Source organism: Taudactylus pleione, unplaced genomic scaffold (genome assembly GCF_031769625.1).
Source record: "Taudactylus pleione unplaced genomic scaffold, aTauple2 ptg000116l, whole genome shotgun sequence".
Classification (NCBI taxonomy): Eukaryota; Metazoa; Chordata; class Amphibia; order Anura; family Myobatrachidae; genus Taudactylus; species Taudactylus pleione.
This window is the reverse complement of record NW_028284518.1, coordinates 22,623,202-22,643,350: the sequence shown is the minus strand read 5'-3', so window position 1 is coordinate 22,643,350 and position 20,149 is coordinate 22,623,202. Positions and strand designations below refer to the sequence as shown.

Below are 20,149 nucleotides of genomic sequence, written 5' to 3'. Positions count from 1 at the left end.
GGGGCTGGCTGTTGTCGTGTCCATAAAGGCTCGCTGTTGTCCTGCCCATAAGGGCTGGCTGTTGTCTATAGAGGGGCTGTCTGCCTGTTGACCTGTCCATAGGGGCTGTCTGCTTGTTGTCCTGTCCATAGGGGCTGGCTGTTGTCTTGTCCATAGGGGCTAGATGGCTGTAGTGCTGTGTTGTCCAGGGGGTGCTCTGTCCTTCAGGGGTGCTCTTCACCAACCCCCAGTGTGAAAAAAATTTAAAAAATTGTGTTAGCCACACTTGTCATCTGCGCAGTGTTGCTGTGCTGCTGTCTGTAAAGGGGCTGCTGCCTCTTTCAGGGGTTCATCCCAGGGTTAAAAAAACAAACATTTTTTTTTGTGTGTGTGCATGTTAGCCACACCTGTCATCGGTGTAGGTGCGCAGGGGTGCTGTGCTGCTGTCTGTTAAGGGGCTGCTTGCCTTAAAAAAACTATTTTTTGTGTGTGCGTGTTAGCCTCACATGTCATCGGCGTAGGTGTGCAAGAGTACTGTGCTCTTGTCTGTCAAGGGGCTATTGTCTCTTTCAGGGGTTCACCCCCAGTGTTCAAATAAAAAAAATGTTTTTTGTGTGTGTGTTAGCCACACCTGTCATCGGCGTAGGAGCGCAGAGGTGCTGTGTTGCTGTCTGTCAAGGGGCTGCTGCCTCTTTCAGGAGTTCACCCCAGTGTTCCAAAAAAAAATAAAAAAAAATGTTTGTGTGTGGTTGTGTGCATAGTGAGTATGGAGGACAGTCTCATGACCAGAGAGCAGGATCCACATACCAGTCTTGTAGCTGCCAGCAGCAGTCATGATGACGATGCAAGGCCGTCAACATCATCTATGAAGGCCGATGTACCAGGGCTTAAGTGAGGCAAAAAAGTCCAGCTAAAAAAAAAATCAACTTTTACCCTGTTTAAGCAAAAAAAAATGTAACGCTACAGTAAGTCAGGTTTAGAAAAAAAATTGGCAATATGCCATTCACTACACGAAGTGGCAAGGAAAGGATAAGGCATTGGCCTGTATTTATGATGACTGATGGTTTTTCTAATGTCAATTTAAGCCCCTCTGCTTTTAGGAGAGGTACAAAAAAAAATTGTTAAGATGAGTAAGACACTGGAACCAACTGTGAGTTCTGAAAAATCACAAATCCCAGATTAGAGTCCAAGTGTGTCTGCTGTTGCCATGTGTAAGCCTGACCTTTCTAGTAATACTGTACTTGAAGAGGATCCTTCTTCCACCATTTGTATGCCTTCTGATGTAGAAATCGAGGATGCTTCTGTGGAATTGCACGAGGAGGATGAGGAGGATATTTATTTAGTTGGCGATAACAACAAGGATGATGAGGATGTTGATGATGATGAAGATGTTAATGGCGAGGATGTTTGCGTAAAGCTGTAAATCAGGCAATAGTTGTTGCCCATGGTGGCAAAAATCCCATTGTTGGCATACCTAGGCAAAGGACCAAATAATCCACTTACATTGTGTGGAATTATTTCCACCCAAATCCGGACAACCTTTGCCAAGCCATTTGTAACCATTGCCAAGTAACAGTCAGTAGAGGTAAGAACCTTAACCATCTTAGAACCTCCTCCCTGTTATGTCACTTGCAGCTCTTTCATCAAATTGGAAAGAGTATTTCAAATTCTAAAACTATGGGGACAAAAAAAGGAACAACATTCAGTCCAGTGTCACCTAGCTGCTCCCTTCTATCAGGATCCAAGCGCCTGCAATCTCCACCACCAACACCTGCATCATCATCAACATCCTCATTTGTGATTGGAAGTAATTTAAAAAAACAATTGACTATTAAACAGTCCTTTCACAGAGGAAGTAAGTATAACAGCTGTCATCCAGTTTCACAGCGGATCACTGATGCCATGACAGTTGTGCTAGTATTAGATGGTGAAATAATAAAAAATGAGGATGATAGTGTGGAGGATGAGGGGGAAATTTGTGTCCTATCTGACCCTAATGTGGATGTTGATGATGAGGATGTGGTTTGCATAAATCAGCCACCAGTGGCAGCAGTTCTTGCTCATGATAAAAAGAAAGCCAGAAAAGCCACATCTTGGGTGTGGAATTATTTCAATCTAAATTCTGACAACAGTTGTGAAGGCATCTGTTCCATTTGTAAAGCCAAAGTTAGCAGAGGAAGGGATGTTAATCATCTAGGCACCTCCTCCCTGTTACGTCATTTGCAGCGAGTTCATGCAATTTGTTTAACAAAATTGTAATTTGTAAATTAATAACAAGCAGTCCAGTATCAGCTACCAGCAGTTTGGACCAGCACATGCAATCTCCACCACCAACACCCTCATCATCAATCTCCTCCTTAATAATTGAATGTAGTCCTTCCAAAAAATGTTTTGTGGGGGCCCAAACAAACCAAGGAGTTCACCCATGAAAGTGTCAGTCCTAGTGGCTAAGGTGCTTGATTTCTTAAACTGTGCATTTACTTTTTAATATCCCACGTAAGAGTGGGTGGGAGGGACAATTCCATCATGCACCTCTTTTTTTTACATGTTGTACAATTTGGGGCATTGCCGACTGACATTATTATAGTTTATTAAACTGCCATCCTGTCTGCCACTGCTGTGTGGCAATGTTTCATAGATGTCCTATATTTTTTTAAACTGCTGTGCATTTGTGCAGCTGCTCTGTTGCTTACTCTAGCCAGCCAGCTCACTGCAGCCTTTGGCCTATATTGGTGAAAAATAGTGAAATCCATATTGTGAGCTGTGAGCTGGGTAAAAATGCATGGAAATGCCCGAAAATGATTGTTATTAAGGTAATAATACTGTAGGAACAAAAATAGGCCCAAATTATGTGGTTTTAACTGTTTATATAATTTTTTGGAAAAAATACAGATCCCAAACCGAAAAACAAAACACCAAGGAAAAAGATCCAAAACCAGATCCAGATCCAAAACAAGGGGAGATCCAGACCCAAAACCAAAACACGGGAGTCAGCGCATATCTCTATTACAAATGAATAATACGGACTAATAATGTGATAGCATTAAAATATCACATAAATAAAAACATAAGATCTTTGATGGGATAAGGCAATTATTCCTAACACTGTAAAACTGAAAATTGGGGGACTATAATAAAGGATCTTACAATATAAATTCCAACACCCGGACCAGATGTATACAACATCGGACTAGAATTGAAGCTCCAATGAATAATAGATTGTTGTTTTCTGAATAGAAGCGCACTTCATTTTCTAAATAAGTGCATCAACATTTTTGGAAGGATTATGGCCTTCAAGGGGCACCAGCGACATCCCAGTACACCATGGATTGCCTACTAAGGCCACACCAGGGGTACGCTGTAGCCTATTTAGACAACATTGTCGTATATACAGTACCGTAGATTGGGACTCACACTTGTCCAAAGTTCAAAAAGTACTGGACAGCTTAAGACACCATCGGATTTTCATAGGCCAATTACCTTGGGTATGTGATTGGCAAGGGACAAGTGAAAACTCAACTTCGAAAAGTGGAGATGGTTAAGTCCTGGCTAAGACCCTCCACCAAAAAATAAATGAGGACTTTCCTTGAGCTGTTGGGCTATTACCGCCATTTCATTCCGCATTTCACCTCCAGAGCTTTACTGTTGACTGACACCCTTAAGAAGGCTTAGCTGGAAAGAATCCTCTGGTCCAAAACAGCTGAGGCAGCATGGGAGGATATGAGGATGGTCCCATGTACCAATCCGGTCCTACAGAGACCTGATTTTCAGAAACCCTTTGTCATGCAAATCGATGCCTCGACAACAGGCTTGGGAGCTGTTTTGTCACAGTCCATTGCAGGTGAGGAGAAGCCGATTCTCTACCTGAGTAGGAAACAACTTTCGCTATAGTCGAGCTAGAATGTTTGGTGATAAAATGGGCAGTAGAAGCCCTAAAGTATTATCTCCTGGGGAGAGAGTTTGTCTAAGTCACTGATCACGCACCCTTGAGGTGGATGCATCTCAACAAAAAGGTCAACTCCAGGGTTACGCATTGGTTCTTGACCATGTAAGCTCTTGAGAATGTAAGCTCTTGCGAGCAGGGCCCTTCACCCTCTTGTGCTTCTCCTTACCTTATTTTCATCTACTTCTTACTCACCACTAGGACACCTAACACTTGGTGCTTATGCTCTTTTGCATATTTGGGTGTTATGACCACCAATGTATCAATGTATTATTATCCATGTCCTTGTCCTGCATTGTATTGTATTGTAATGTAAGTCACTTTTTTGGATATGTACTTTGTAAGGCGCTGCGGAACACTTGTAGTGCCACATAAATAAACAATGATAATAATAATAATTGACCATTAAACAATATAAATTTGTCGTACAACATCGGCCTATAGCTCAACACAGAAATGCGGATGAATTGTCCCGGAACTTTGATAAAGCCGAATGGTGTTGTCCGTCACCATTGAAGATGTACACTTCCCCAAGCTTGGAAAAGCAAAAGGGGGGATGTGTGGTGAGAGGGGTTGCCTCTCATCTGAATTACCCACATTCCTGTGGGATCAGTCCCCACCAAGTAAAACCTGTGCAGTCTGCAGTAGCAGTGGAGGTTTGGAACTCCGGGTTTTCAGGATAGCACAGGTCCAGCTGCCAGTCGTCACTGGAAGACAGGAAGAGTTTAAAACTCTCATTCACCCGGGGCTCTGGGCACTAATGCCGAATAGTGGCCAGCGAGTAGGCCAGAGTTTCCGTAGTGCCAGGGACTTTTGGATTTGGTTGTGCTAGGAAGCATAGCAGACTGTGGCTGCATGCTACTGCAGCAGACTGAACATTAGCACTTTGAGCGCGGGATCATTTATTTCCATCTGCATGTCTAATCACTGTGCCTGTTTGTCCAGCCCTTTGTGTGTATAGGTTAAGCTGCAATATTTGCTTCCATTAAAAGACACTGTTTCACTGGGAACCTGCCTGTCATGTGTTCTACTTTCTGTGACCCTGTTACACTATATAAATATATATATTTAACAATAATTACTTTCATTCCCTCTTACACGACAATTCCATTTACAATTTTCATCCTTTTTACGGAATTGGTTTCAAAAAAGAAAACCATTAGTTCTTAGTCTTTACACAGCATAGTCTAATAAAAATGTACTAAGCCTAGTGCCCACTGTTGCCCATCTTTCAGCGCTTATATAAACTTATCTCTCAGTGAAGATTAGTTGAAAGTTGCAGAAACAAGAGAACAGACTATTAATACTCCACCCGCCCTTCTGGAAAAGGTCTTAGATTGCCAGTCTAGGTTACATACCAGCTATATACAGAATTCAAAATTTAACAGACACATTGCGCTGATAAAGACCATAGACCAAAGCCCATAATGACTGCACTTTTCTTCTTCACACCCTTTTTGTCTCAACACAATCTTGCACTGTGTACTGTTCATGACATGACTGACAGAGTTGACTAAGAGAATCCTATGTGTCATCATTGAGTAAGCAGCAAATATACTGCAGTGCATGCTTTGAGAACCTGATGAATCATTAAGCTCCTCTAGACACTGATAATAAAATTAGAAATGACAAATAAATTTGTAATATGTATGATATGATGCAACAAACTGAATTTGCTTTAATAAAATATACAGTTTGGAGCAACATCAGCTAAATCATCCACCAAATTCTACTTTACTGTATACAGTGCCAGACTGGAATTTAAAGGGCATACACATTTTATACCCTAAATAATAAATACACAATAATTTACAATATGGTTCTGAACTTTTTCATTGGTTTTATGGTATCAAAAAGTTCTAGGTGCCTAGCAGCAGTCAATCCTCTTGGAGTTTAACAGGCAGTGTGAACATGAGTATATTATAAATAATGTTCATGTAAATATTTTAATGTGTACATGTTTTCTGTGTCATGAGGGGGGTGGGGGCCCACCAGGGTGTCACCCTCGGAGTGGGTGACACCAAAATGCAGACTCCTCCTCAATGACAGGAGCCAAGTGCTGCAATGCAATATTCTCCTGAAGCACCTGGCTCCTGGCACAGAAGAGGAGCAGGCAGTGCAGGCACAGATCTCTGGGGGCAGCCTAGCATCTCCGGGGATACTGGGCACACCCCTGGAATTACGCAATTGAGATTTCCAGATAGGCCATACCCCCTTTGTTAGACAACACAGTGCAAGGGGGGCTATAGAGTGCGCACCGGGTGTCACCACACCCGGTGACGCCTCTGTATGTATGTTGTATGTATACCCTTAAACAGTGTTGATTTTCCATAGAGGTACTTAAGTTGGTCACCTGGGAACCACTGATGCAAGGATGCACATGTTCCAAGATTCTCCATCCCATGCAATTTATTTCTACATTATGGGCCTGATTCTGACTCGGATGCACTTCTCATGTTGGACGCAGTTAAGAATTTTTTTCTTCTGTGCATGCGTCTAAGGGGCATTGCACATGCATCCAGAGGGCCTGGGTGCTAATATGCACGCAACGCAGTTGCTAATATCAATGGTGATATGTAAATGTTTGCATTCGCATTGTGTATGCAGCCTAACATAATGACGCCCTCTTCCCCTTAGTCACATCTGTATACTTATGACAACATAGGTAATCAAGCTGTAACATCGAGTAACATCGGACCCATACGCACAGTTAAGGCAGGTCAGACCTCACTCAGGAATTGCTAACTTCATCACATGCTATGAGGCCTCAGGCTGCGTATGGCATCAGAGTGGCTAATTTATACACGCCCATGCAAAGGCATTGAAAAGCACTGGCACGCCTGCATTTGCTCTACCACTGCCCCATCACCAACCACAAAGGCACATCCTGTCAATCACTCTGCCATGGGTCTGCTTAGCCTCTGCGATCACAGTTCCGATCGCAGTGGCTTGTTTGCGCACTGCAATGCATACGCATGCGCAGTACGCAACAATCGGCTGATTGCATGTGTATAAGCAACTGTGTTCCTTGCTGAATCAGGTCCACAGTCACAGTTGAGATTGAGACACACGGTCTCTGAAATGTCTTGAAAATGTAGTGGGCATTCCTGGGCAGTGACAGGGAGGTGGCAATGTAGATGCCCAGAGATGGTCTGTCTTATCGGCATGTTATGGGAGTATCAACTGGTTGTAAACACAGACACATAATCACTCACATTGGAGGGCATAAACTGACGTTGATTGTACACCAACAATAGCATGGGGATAGTGCAAGTTTTGATGGTGCAACCGATAGCTGCATTTAAGGAGGCACCAAGCAGTATTTTAGCAATTAAAAATGCTCAAAGTGGGTGTCCTAGTCCTTGTACATTCAGATAGATGGGTGTACACCAGGGAAGGGCTTGTTGTGACATCTGTATAAAGTCGCAGACAAGAGACCAGCAAATCACGCAGACAAGGAGACCACTGTGTGCGACTCAGAATCAGCCCCTACATGCGGGGATACATCAGTTACTTAATAGAGGTCAACATTTCAATACTAGAATATATCAATAATTTTGAGATAGACTGTATAGATCCAAACTCATGCATTGTAAGAAAATCCAGTAAATGGTGATCGTATAACAATCCAAAAGGAATAAGGTATAGCATTGGCAAGTAGTGAAAACAAAACTGAATTTAAATATGTACTGTATTTGGAACTTCTGGCTAATACGGTAAAGATGAAAACAATTAAGTATATGTACAATGTATTTTGTGACAAGTAACACAATTAATTTTGTGTACTGTCATTAAACATTTTGTCATTGAGTTTACAAAATTGGGAGATAGGCCACAAAATCTTTTTCGTTATTTGAGACATTTCTATGACAAAATCAATTATCTACTGTAGCTACAAAGTGTATTTTTAGAAAAAAAATCATCTAGTGACATAACAAAATGAGAACTACTGCAACAATTTTTAGCCACTAAATAATTTATAGTAAATATATGTAATAATATAGAAATGATCAAGTGCTATTTGGTAACTTAGAATTTATTTTGTAACATAAACTAATATATTTTGTCTTAAAAATATGTTATATTACAAGTTTAATATACGCCATACAGTACATGACATTATCATCATTATACATAATATTGAAAGGGATGTTTACATAATAGATTTAGTTTACAGTAAATCTCTAATATTCCTCATAATAGATTTTGTGCAACAGATATGTCAACAATCAAACCAGCCAATCAAAAACTAAATTAGTGGTCATTTTGAAAAAACAAAGCCTGCTGTTTCTCCCATAGTTTTCTCTGCTCCAAGACTTTGTTTTGGTTTTGCCAAAACTGCCCTCATGTGCTTTGGTTTGGATCTATATTTTTTCAAAAACTGATAAAAACAGCTAAAATCACATAATTTGGTCCTGGTTTTGTTCCTACAGTATTATTAATCTGAATAACATTAATTTCCAGTCTTTTAAAGTCAATTTTGACTACCTCACAATATTGTTTTCATCCAGTTTATGTCAAAAAGTTGCACAGAGCTAGCTGGCTGACTAAGCTAAGTGACAGCAGTGAGTGGCACAAACATGTGGCAGTTCAATTTCCAACATGGCACATCTAGGAAACAGAGTGGCACTGCAGTGGCAAACAGGATGTCAGTTTAATAAACTATATAACCCCATATTAGAAACCAAGAATGTTTTAAGCAATCAAGAACTAGATCAGTGGCCCAAGGGAGGTGGATTATGTATCTACTGGACATTAGGGAAAGATAAAAAGGATAGATTCATTTGTAAATTTTATTTAATTTTTTGATGCCAAAGTAAGTTTGTGAGGCAGGAGGGGAGCGCTTTACAAAGAAAATTTGCCCATTCACATCAGTCCATGCCCCAGTGGAGCTTACAACAATCTATAGAGGTGGATGTATGAAGCACGGAGAAGTGTGCCAGTGGAAAAGTTACCCATGGAAACCAATCAGCTTCTATCTATCATTTTATAGAATACTTAATAAATTCAACCTCAAAGGGCAACTTTTCCACTGGCACACATCTCTACTCTTCACTGCTTCATACATCTACCCCATATGTTCCCAATCACAAGCACACACACGTATACACTAGGGGTCATCTTTGTTGGGAGCCAATTATTAACTTACCAGTGTATTTTTGGAGTGTGAGAGGAAAACGTAGTACCCGTAGGAAACCCACTCAAGAACAGAGAGAATATACAAACTACACACATGATTAGTATTGATAATTTAACCATAAATAAAGCAAATCCAAAAAATTTTAAACTTTGTTAAAAAAACAAGCATCCAAAATCCCAATGAAGTTGATTTAAGGTCTAGTCAAATTGAATAATTAATTATATAATTTGGTGATACTAGTCTGCATCTGTTGAGAACCTGCAGGAAATGAGGCCTATAGGAGAATGTATCTGGATGATAAGCTGGCGATGGATGGCATTGCAAGGTACAAAAGAACATGAATGCCCCAGTAAAGTACAGTGGTAAACAGTACACTGCCTGTCAAACACACACAATCTTGTCAAAGCCCATAATGAAAAATGGTGCAAGATGGAATTGACCTTTGGCTCTCCCACCCACTCTAAAGTAGTATATTAAAAAGGACATGCACAGTTTCACAAACAAATCACATCAGCGACAGGGACTGTCACTTTTTTGGCTGAAGTGATTGGCTTGTTTGGGCACCCACAAAACAAGTTACCAATGGGCAGCTAACAGTGTTGTTAATGATGGGATTAAGGCAGCTAACAGTGTTGTTGTTAATGATGGAATGATGGGCTTAAGGCAGCTAAGCTAACAGTGCTATCAATGATCTCTACAGTGGCAAGATGTCATAATCATTATCATCCTCGCCCTCATCAGTGTTTACATTATATCACGCAATATTAATTCATCCCTGCTGGAATCCACCATTACATAAGTCTCTGTTCAGATGTTTCCACATACATCTATCCTCCTAGTGAATAAAACAGCCCTTCTAGTTGAGCCATGCCATGGCATGACTGGGTAGCACTGAGCATCTTATTCGCACAGCGGTGCAAATATAAAGCACAAGCAAATTCTGCTGATTAAAATGATATACTGCATGCCTATATTCTGTGTGCAACTGCAGGTCCAACTGCATGCGAATAGCTACATTACAGTGTCACAGCCGCTGACCTTGTAACATAGCATTTCGCATGCAGATACATCTGCAGTCACACATAGAATATAAACATGCTGCATATTATTTTAATTAGCAGAAGCTGCTTGTGTATCCTATTCGTATTGCTGTGCGAATAAGAAGCAAAGTCACATGCAAAGACACTCAGCACTGCTGTCACATGGCACTCATGCGTTATGTTTAACGAATCTTGCACATGGAGGACAGATGTACTGTGTGTGGAGTGGACACATCTGTACTTTGACATAAATGCCGGTAAAGGTCTTCCTCATGGAATTTATAGTACATTTTGATGAACATCATCTTTTCCATATTTTGGGGATGTAGCCTCCTATGCCGATCAGAGACAAGGTATCCAGCTGTGCTGAAAACTGTTTCTGAGTACACACTGAAGGGAGGGCAGCTAAGTAATGCAAAACCAGTTTGTATAAGGGCCTCCAAATTGCCTTTTTTCCTCCCAGTAGTCAAAAGGACTGTCTGACATGTCTATTTTTACACTGTCATTAAAATAATCCTCCACCATTCTATGGAAGGTGGCCATGTCAGATTTTATTACAGTAGAGATGTCACTAATATTGGGCAACTCTTTTAGACCTTACAAGATGTCAAAATGTTGTGTTGACTCATCCGCATCACCAGTGGGTTTCTTGGTAAAGCACAATATAAAAAGGGGGGATGGATGCGCTGTCACAAAGCAGCTAGTGATAAAGGGATAGTCAGTCCCTATAAGGAAACAACATACAAATATATACACAAAACCAGCGCTAAATAAGATGGACGGTGTAATGTAAACCACAAAGTTTTATTTACAAAACATAAATACCTCAAATAAAAAATGAATGAATAAAAGTTCGCAATAGAACAAGATAAATGAATGTCTGTTCCTGTGTAATGAACAGCTGGAACTAGGACAACCTCCAATACGTCCCATACAGATGAAGGCAACACTTAATTACCATGAGGTGGTGTGTAAATCACAGCACAGTCCTTAGCATTCCAGATGCAGCACTTTGTAAGCTGTGTAATCAATCCACATGGAAAGTTCCATTATATGCCAAAGGGGTCCAGGAGGAGTAGATCAGAGTCCAAATTATAGTCCAGCAGTATTACAGGAGAACAGAGGGGTCTCAACGCATTTCACTGGGTAAAGAAGACCACCCAGCTTTTTCAGGAGTACTCATCTGTACTCATCTGTCTTGTAGTGAGACCTGTAGCGACTGAGCTGCAGTTGCAGGATGGGTCTCGCGCATGCGCACGCCGGAGGTGGCGCATGCGCAGTGGGGGACCATCGACCCACTTGCGAGTGGGTCTGAATCAGGCCCCTAGTCCAACAGTTCCCAGAGTGCAGTTTACCCTAATTGAGCTATACCATTAATGCATTGGGCTTTAGGCAGTTAATTGATGTCCTGTGTCCCAGCTACCAAATTCCATCTCGATTCCATTTGACTAGAAAAGCAATTCCTCGCCTGTACCAAGATGTTAAAAAGATGTAATTATTGGTCTACAAAATGCCATTGTACCCACTGTCCACTTAACCTGACACCCCACAGTGAAACAAGGAGGGAGGTAATTGCTTTTCACTGACGACTGCATAGCAGTTCTCCTGGGGGACATATGATAAAGGCCTCAAAGCAGAGATCATACGGAGAGCTACAGTATCTCTGAAGGAGACGCTGACACCCCACAGTGAAACAATGAGAGAAGTACCTAATATAAACTGTATATTAGATTGTATAATTAGTACTCACTGAAGACTGCTTAGTAGCCTTTCAGGGAACGTATGAAAGTTGCTTATAGCACAGATCATATGGAAAGTTGATCCCTGCAAGAGAAACTGACCCCCTGCAGTGAGCAATGGAATAATAGGACACAGGTGTCAAACACACTTATCCTGTTTTATATATAGATCTAGATATTGTACAAATTAATAAATAGTTTTTGTTTATACACTACAGTCTAAGGCTAGTTTTCTTTAACACGAATTCCAATCAGTTGAGCACACCTGATATCTATATCTATATTAATCCAATGCATTAATGGCAGATATTGGACCCAGATCTAATACTAGCATAGCCATCATTGCGTCAGTGAACGGCTTTGCGACTGGGTGACAGCTGTCATACTTGCTTCCTCTTGCAAAGGATTGTTTAAACTTCAATTGATTTTTGAAAGTATTACTAGTATTTTTGGTTCCCTTCTGGGATGAGAGTCCAACCAGCAGCAGCAACAGGCCTGATGCTCAAGGATTCTCATAAGGAATCCTGGATAGGGGAGGACTCAGTTAGCCTTAGAAAATTGGATGCAGAACTAGCTCTGATCATTAGTGAGGAGATTAATGATGAAGATGTTGGCAGCAGAGATTGCAGGTTCGGGGATCTAGCTAAGAGAAGAGAGCTAGCTGATGTTGGACTACTTGTTACTGGTTTAGCATAAGTTTCTGATTTTGCCAAAAACTTTTCATGAATGTGCTGCAAATTATGTAACAGGGAAGAGATTCCTAGATGGTTGAGGTCCCTCCCTCTACTTACTGTGGCTTTACAAATGCTACAGATGGCAAGACAATTGTTGTCAGGATTTGGGTAAAATAATTCAACATATAGGAGGTGGATTTTTTGTCTTATGCCAAGCATGACAATGGCCTTCTTCTTATCACAGGAAAGAACTGCTTCCACTAGTGCCTCACTTACACAAACCCTCATCATCAACATCCTCATTAGCACCAGCATCAGCTACACAAATATCCCCCTAATCCTGTTGCACTTCCACAGTAGCATTCTCAATTTCTAGGTCAGCATCTTTGCTTGTGCTGTTTATCCCCACTTTGGCAGAGGGTGCACAAATGGTGGAAGGGGGCTTCTCCATGACTACAGAAAGGTCAGGCTCACACTCGTGGACACACTTAGACTCTCCTCAGGGATTTGTGACGCTTATGAACACACAGTTTATTCTACTGGCTTAGTGTTTTTTTTCACCACTGAAATTCTGGTTAAAAGCCACCGGTTCAAATCCCAACACTGGAAGCCCGACATCAGAAAATCCAGATGCCGGCTGGTAAGTATATTTAACCCTCCCCTCTCCCCCCTATCCCTCCCCTATCCCTCCCTTAGGGGTGCCTACCCCTAAGACTCCAGGGGTGGTGCCTAACCATAAGTCCCCCCGTGGTGCTTAATCCTGAACCCCCCCTCCCCCACACCCTAAATCTAAATCCCCCTCAGGGGGGGTGCCTACCCCTAACATCAGCCCGGTGGTGTCTAACCCTAACCCCCCTTCCCCTAGCCTAACCCTGACCCTCCCAGGCAGGTGCCTAACCCTAATTCCCCCGGAGTTGCCTAAACCTCCCCCCCCCGGCTGACAGCTCCCAATGCCCGATTTCCCTACTTTCAGTATGACGGGCGTCGGGATTTCAGCATGGAGCTAATGATAGGTATCAGTATTTACACACCTATCTTTAGTCCCATGCTGGGCTTTCGGAGTCAGGATTCTGGCGGTTGGCATTCCGCCCTCCGGCATCCTGACTACATCCTTCCAAAACACGCAAAATCCGGTGCTGGGAAGATGTTTTGCTTTGTTTTAAAATCCAAATTGGGGCTCGGATCTGCACGGATCAGGTAAGTTCAGGTGGGTTTGTTTTCCTGGAAACTGAACCTGCTCATCTCTAGTTTTCTATTGGTTTATGCAATCTGTCACTAATCTACTGTACTTTTTTCATTCTTGATATGATATTTGAGGACTCTATGATCACAATGATACAATTCTCTCATACGTAGCTCCACTTTGTACACCAGTGTTCTGAATTTCATTTCATAATTGATAACTCCTGATTCTTTATATAAATATAATTGACATTTAAAAAATGACCTATACAATTGTATGAGTACACTGTAACTCATGGGCTTATTTCCCACCCCTGCTGTAACTAGATGATCTGCATGCTGCATATTAGAGGCAAGAAGCAACAACGCTAGCCCTCAAATGGAGCTTTGTTGTGCATTCAGGGCCGGATTAACGGGAGGGTGACAGGGGCGGTCGTCCCGGGGCCCCCACACCTAAAGGGCCCCCACAATACCTGGATCCTGGAGTACAGCATTTCACTGCCTCCTGTCTTGACATTAACTGGCTGGCTGCTCCCGACGCTCCTCTTGTTCCTGCTTCTCCCTGCGGGGCTAGAATAACAGCGGCCGACTGCACACTGCTGTAAGTAAACCACCGGACCCGCTCAGCATTCAAGTCACTCCTGACTTGAATGCTGAGCGGGTCAGGTGGTTTACTCTTTCCCCAGGACCAGTGCTCCGGGTGGCTGTACGGCCCCTCATACCAGCCGCGGCGGTTACTGAGCCCTGCTGCGGAAGCCTTCAGTCACTGCACCTTCTCGATTTCCGCAGCTGCTGCTCCTGGCTCCCGGATAATTGCCGCTGGACAGAACTCCGCTCTCTGTGCTGTGGCTGCCCTCCTAATCTCCACCCCTGTAGCTTCCCTACACCACATCTAGATCCCTCTCTACCACCGATAGACTGGTCACAAAAGCAACGTGTGAGTAAAATTTCCTGTGGGAGCCTATATGTATATGTGTTTTTTCCTGTGGGTGCCTATATGTATATATGTTTTTTTCCTGTGGGAGCCTATATGTATTTTTTCCTGTGGGAGCCTATATATATATATATATATGTTTTTTCCTGTGAGTGCCTATATGTATGTGTTTTTTCCTGTGGGAGCGTATATGTATATACATTTTTTTCCTGTGGGTGCCTATATGTATATGTGTTTTTTTCCGGTGGGAGCCTATATGTATATGTGTTTTTTCCGGTGGGAGCCTATATGTATATGTGTTTTTTCCTGTGGGAGCCTATATGTATATATGTTTTTTTCCTGTGGGTGCCTATATGTATTTGTTTTTTTCCTGTAGGTGCCTATATGTATATGTTTTTTTCCTGTAGGTGCTTATATGTCCTGTGAGTGTCTGTGTTTTTTTTTTCTGTGAAGACCATGGGCCCCATTTAACAACAAGCACCCGCTAAAGGAGTTATGTCATCTTTCCAGTATTTAATAAACAGCTGTAAACTTATCTTATCACTGTTTGTCAGTGTACCACTTACACCATACCTCCCAGCATGACCCTCTCCAGGAGGGACACAATGCTCTGGTCCTGGACTTCCCTGGCAAGAGGTGGGGCTGCAGCGCAGTTCAAAAGTCAAATAGGGGAGTCACACCAACTGTCATTTCACACGCTCCCAAACATCACTGGCTCGGACTCACTGGCAGTTGGTGTGACTCCCCCATTTGAATTTTGGACTGTACTGCAGCCCCACCTCTGGAGCCACCACCAATCATAAATTACCAGGGAAGTCCAGGACCAGAGCATTGTGTCCCTCCTGGAGAGGGTCATGTTGGGTGGTATGCTTACACCACTGTATGTATAATATATATATATATATTTATATATATGCATATATTTGATGGGCCCCCCGCAAGTTTGTTGCCCAGGGACCCCCACAGACCTTAATCTGGCCTTGTGTGCATTTGTCATACCCTCAAGAGGATAACTTGAAATTACCTGGTCCTGCTCCCCTCCAAACCCCGTAGCAATTGATTTCCATGCAGCAGCATCATTTCTGCTGCTACTGCATACCTGGAACTTTATCTAAGTGGCATATATCATTCTTGACAGTATTTTGAAATAACTTCCAGTGATACTTTGCTGCTAAAGTATCAGACATGAAATTATGTGACTGCTGTATGTAGGCAAGCATTCTTATACTACAGCTCCTATCAACTTATTGTCTACTCATTTTGACTATAATAGAATATCTTTTTGCTTAAAATACATCTATGAAATGAAAGTAATACTAGTAAGAGTGGAAGAAAACATTTAAAGAGTGAGAACTTTTCAACCTAGGACTTCCCTGAAAGTTGGGACTGATGGCAATTATGTCAGGAGTCACATGGCTAATATGGTAATGAGGCATAAAACCATCCAAACAATGTTCACTCATAGACATTTTCCACTTATCACTGTTTACAGTAGGGAGATGACCTTAGTACTCTGGGCCTGATTCATCATGGATCGCAATTGCAACCACGTATGCAGATTGGTCGATGGTGCATACTGCGCATGCGAGAGTTAGCTTTGCAATCATCCTGCGATCACCTACACAGATACAAAGCCATCACAGAGTGAGTGAGGTCAGGTCAGCGTTTGGGGGTGGTGACATGAAAGTGGTCGGAGAAACACAGGCGTGCCAGTCCGTTTGAACACCGTTACTTGGGCGTGCATAAATTAGCCACTGCGGCAGCATACACAGCTTGTGCACTCACTGCATCCGACGAGATTAGCAATTTCTTAGTAAAGTCAGACCTGTTGTAATTGTGCCTGAGGGGCCAATGTTATTCGATGGTACCGATGTATATGCAGGATTGCAAGGTCTTACGGATGTACGAAAGCGGTAGTGGGCGTCTCTATACTGGCTTTGCGATTGCAGTCATTAGAATATTTTTGCAGCATACCTGTTTGTGTAATCGCAGCTGCAATCACAATAGAGATCTGTAGTGAATCAGTCCCTCTATCCTCCTCCTAACATGTCTTCAAAATGAATTGGGTACTTGTGTACTTTATGGACTCATTGCAGAGAGAACCCAAGTGTCCTACACTCATTATTATTATCAATCATGGTAATGTCTAAATCCCCTTCACGGAGAAGACCCTGACATCATCAGCCAGTGTCCAGCGTCATTCCCAGTGTCCATCGTCATTCCCAGTGTCCATCGTCATTCCCTACCATCCAAGTGGGCAGAGAGGGGGAACATAACCTTGTGGCGAGCGTAGCGAGCCACCAAGCCTGAAGCGTGGCGAGCGGACAACTTTCTTCTTTAGGTGGGGACAACTTTCGGTACTTGTGTACATAAAGTACACAAGTACCATTTAAAACATTCATTGGGTTCTCTCTGCAATGAGTCCATAAAGTACACAAGTACCATAAATTGTAAATATGCCCTTTTTTATATTACTGTTAGTTCTGGAAGCTGCTATAATTTGCAAGAATTATTCCGATACAACAAGACAATTAAAAGTGCATAGACTCCTGGATTCCACAAGACTGTAGCCAAAGACAGCAGTTTGGTTGGACAAACGTGTTTTTCCTTACAGCACTTCAGCTCCATTAAACCACTATCCCAGTGTTCTTTATATATGCTGCCAATACTTATCATATCTGTTGGGTGGGAAAAGAACTGACTCATGCATGCCTTCACACATGTCAATGGGTGTGTTACTTGTGCTCAGCTACAATTACAGATTATTTCAGCACCTTAAGGCAGTAGCATAACTACAAAGCTCTTTTCAATTCTACATCTCTTTCTGGGTTACTCTTTTCTCCAGATATAACCAGGTAAGCAGTGTACAGATCTTTATATTTTATGCCTTTTACATATTTTCTAAACCGTTTCTAACTAGTGTAAGCTGTTTTGATAAACTATGTGAAATAAGACAAGAATTTGTCATGCAAAATATTTTGCTTGTTATAATGGATTGCTTTAATTACATATTTGATTATAGTATTACCTGTACCTTAATTAAAATAACCATATTACCCACAGTGCATAATGATCATAGATTACCTCTCTTATTCTATATACGTTTTATTGTATGAGTAAAATAAACATGTTTATGTCAAATATAATGACTTTTTTTCATTCAAGAAGCTGGTAAACATAGATGATTTTGTCTGCATGCAAGTCATAAATTGGGTTTATAATTAACTAAATACTGAGAGAGTATTGTTATATTGCTGTATCCTGTTATTATCCCTATTATAAAGCTGTTCAGTATACATTTCGTGCCCCAAGCTTTCAGTTTACTATCATAACGATATGCTATTAGCAAAGAATGTAAAATAAAACTAACAATTATAATATTATAATTATTTAATAATTCATTTAATTTACATTTATACCCTTCTGGATGCCGCTGCTCCACTCTTCTGAGGTGGAGAGTGAGTGCGTACGCAATGAAGGACCCCCACACAAGCACTGTAGAGCAAAGATGCACCCAAAGGAGTAAATCACTGGCCCTCTCCCAAATTTTGTTACAGAGCACAGAGGTGCTGTGTTCTGCTCCTGTAAATGTATTTGTATGTATACTGTAACACAGGGTATAGAAATGAGGACTCAGACAGGCAGGTACTTGGTAAAGCAGTGGCTTTTAATAGCAGCCAACACTGCACCTTAGCATACGTGAGCATAGGCCTGGATACACACAGACACATAACAGAAAATAAGCAAATAAACATAAAAGTAAATGTCCCTGCACTCCTTGTGCTAATATCTGTGGACCTTCCAGGTCCTGTCACCCTAATGCTATTCGCCATCATACAATATCCCTTGCCTTGCCATCTTTCAGCTGATCCCCAGCTTCCGGCCTCACCAAATTTCTGCTCTAATTCTTCTTGGGCTGTCCCTTTACTCCATCTGGCACAGTTGTGCATTGTGTGTGCATGTGAGCCTGTGTGTTTATTGTGTATATTATATATATGACAGTTTTGATGCCTCAATAGAGTGTTTGACATTGTGTCTGTAAAATGTTGAGCTTTTGTAGGGGCTGATATGCATCATCATAACCAAATTTTAATGCATTGCTACCTAATAAACCGTAATGAATGAAAAGAAAGGGAAAAGACCAGCTCTATGGACACAACACATTGCTTACATACATGGGGGGAAAGTTTCTGTAGATCTTCTTGTTTGGCGATTAAAAGCATACAGTATTGTTGGATGTAAAACAAAACCACCAATAGGATTATTGGTCAAACACATTTTCTAATAATTTCATTAAACATTCTGCATATCCGGCTTAAAATGTAATGGTGGAAGATTGTAAATGTACAAAATGATATCATGCTTGCCACATGGATGGTAACTCTAAGAACCAACATATGAAAAATTATTAATATGGTTGGTACAAAAAAAGGAAAGAATGAAACTAAAGCTGGGTACACATTGGAGCGATGTCGGCACAATATGTTTTTTCTGGACGAATCGAAATGACATATGGGCCGCATTGCTCAGTGTGTACAGCCAATATGCGCGCTCCCACGGACGTGCTGCATGTCCAAATGGATGATAATGCAAGATCCAATATTTTACAATAAAAGACCAATATTAATCTAGCTTTCCAATGCAGCGTTTCCTTTGTATTAAGTATAATGTCCACAGTCCACTATAGACACATGAAGACCCTTCCTCATATTTAATACAGTGTCATTGTGTGATCACAAACCAGAGTTGCCCAACTGAATAGAAAGCACACTTTAATGTAAACTTGTGCATTGTCCTTTTCTAAGAGAGGTTGTACTTGTACTTAACAAATATAGGGGCTTATACAGAAGTAAGAGCAGTTTAGATTTGGTGGCAAATGACCAATGTTTATTGGACTGTGCATGTGTCGGAGATACAGTGTGCATGTGCCACAATGCTGCTGCAATGCTGGTAACAATTAAAAATAACTTGCAGTTTGATAGACAAACTGCAATAATTTGGGGGTTGGGTACGGGATGCCAGAGCTCGAGATCCCAGCAGTCAAAATCCCGATGCCGGCATCCCGACCAGGTTACAATGCTGACACTCCAGGTAAGTAATCCTAACCTAACCCCTCTCCTTACCCCGAACCCTCCCTCCCCAGTGCCTGAACCTAACCTCCCCCCATGTGCCTACACCTAACCCTCCTTCCCCACAACTTAAACCTAACCGCCCCCCTCCTGCAGCCTAAACCAAACTCTCCCCCTAGTGCCTAACCCTAACCCAGAGTTTCCCAAACTCCGCCATTACAGTCCAGATTTTAAGGCTATACATGCTTGAGCACAGGTGACTTAATTAGTACCATAGTCAATTCGATTTAACCATCTGGGCTCAAGCATGGATAGCCTTAAAACATGGACTGTACTGGCAGAGTTTGGGAACCTCTGCCCTAACCCCTTTCCTTAACCCTATCCCTCCTCCTAGCCCCAGGACTTACCTTCGAGATTTCGGTGGTTGGGATGCCGGCGCCAGGACTCTG

General features: G+C 41.9%; 1 protein-coding gene across 1 annotated transcript in view; it reads left to right on the top strand.

The window, feature by feature from the left end:
• Positions 1 to 17,404: 17,404 nt before the first annotated feature.
• SERPINB5 (serpin family B member 5) overlaps positions 17,405 to 20,149 on the top strand; it is a 47,869-nt gene continuing 45,124 nt past the window's right edge. Inside the window, exon 1 of the mRNA XM_088471805.1 lies at positions 17,405 to 17,486. The gene's annotated coding sequence lies outside the window, so the exon portion shown is untranslated. The remainder of the gene's footprint in view (positions 17,487 to 20,149) is intronic.